The sequence below is a fragment of the Schistosoma mansoni genome, chromosome 1 (genome assembly GCF_000237925.1).
Source record: "Schistosoma mansoni strain Puerto Rico chromosome 1, complete genome".
Classification (NCBI taxonomy): Eukaryota; Metazoa; Platyhelminthes; class Trematoda; order Strigeidida; family Schistosomatidae; genus Schistosoma; species Schistosoma mansoni.
The window spans coordinates 5,156,799-5,158,384 of NC_031495.1; the positions used below are offsets into that span (position 1 = coordinate 5,156,799).

General features: G+C 30.6%; 1 non-coding gene across 1 annotated transcript; it reads left to right on the top strand.

Annotated features, from left to right (window-relative positions):
* Window positions 1–1,194: 1,194 nt before the first annotated feature.
* Smp_tRNA_01773_Pseudo_TTG.1.1 lies at window positions 1,195–1,267 on the top strand. Its single transcript has one exon. It is a non-coding gene (tRNA).
* The last annotated feature ends 319 nt before the right edge of the window (window positions 1,268–1,586 follow it).

The following is a 1,586-nucleotide window of genomic DNA, read 5'->3' on the forward strand; positions in this document are numbered from 1 at the left end:
AATATATATATATATATTTCCAAGTCTTATTTACAATGGATTCTATTATTTAAAAAATGATAATTCAATATTCGATCTCTTCTAATGATCTTAATGAGGATGATGATGACAACGATGATATTGACGATGGTGTTGATGATGTTGACGATGGTGTTGATGATGATGCTTTTTTTCCTCTCCTATTATACTTCACCTAATATAAAATTTTTTTCTTTATAAACTATATTAGTTGATTTAAATTCATAACTATCGGTTTTCATTTTTAAATTTTTACAAGGTCATCTTGATGTTTTAACCAATCATATATGAAGTAGTAGGCGGCACCGAATATATTTGGGATGTGCGTGTGTGTTATGCTTTCGAAATGGATAAGAATACTAATAATAACACAATGTTATCGATATTTCTTTTTTTATTATTTAAGGGAAATATACATTTATATAAATATAGTGCTATGTGTGCACATTGTTAGTGTATACACTAACAATGTGCATAAATACATGTCTATACCGGCATTTTCCAGGTCATTCAATCATTGACCTAATCATATAAGTTTGAAGTCATTCACGGATTTTTCTTTTTCTGTTTTTTTTGTATTTTGTTGTTGTTACCAAGGTTAAATAAGTAGTTCTATGATCATAGTTACTAACTATAGAAAAAGGCCAGTGAAATATACATTACATATAATATTAGTATAAACAACAATTAGGAAAAGGGAGCCTACACAGAGAGTAACACAACATACCTATTTATAATAAACAGGTGTGAAGAATAGTCTTAGTACATCTTTTTCTTTTTTTTTTCTTCTTCGTTATATCTAAACATATAAAGATGTTTTCATTAGGCTTGTAAAATATGTGATCTGGAAAAATTAAAATACCGGTTAACTATGTTTCATCTTACATAATAGTTGTATGGTAAAGTTCGATTTTTAGTCTCTTACATTTTATAAGTTAGTAAACCAGGTGAATTACTAGCATCTATCTGACAGTTACGTGTAAAGTACAAACGTTTAAGGTAAAGAATATATCTAAATTCACTTAGTATTGTTTGTATGAATCTTCTCATTGATATTTAGGACTGCAACTGGTCAGTCTCTTTGCTCATAATGCTTGTGAATTAAGGCTATATCGAGGCAATACGCACAGTATGCACATATGCCGATAAGAGACTGATCAGTTGCAGTCCTAAACAGGACACATTAGCTGAGTGGATAAAGCGATGTCGTTTGAATCAAAAGGTACTGGGTTCGAGTCTCAGAGTGAACATCAACTCTGAGATGCAGGTACATCCAGCTGACGAGTCCCAAATAGGACGAAACACGCGTCAAACTGGATTCCACTGCTAGCCATTAATCCATCTTTGCTTATAAGGAATATATCTCTCAGTTGACCTGACGGTATTACAATGCTATATTGAAAGTTAATGAAAACTAACGTTTTATTTTAGGTAGTAAGAGGTTTTTGTAGTTCAGATGAATGTCTCTGTCATTATATTCTCTCTTTTCAATATATTATCTACACTATTTTCACCAAGTCAAAATGATTACTACTTAAAGATCTGTTGACAAATTAAAGCATAATTTT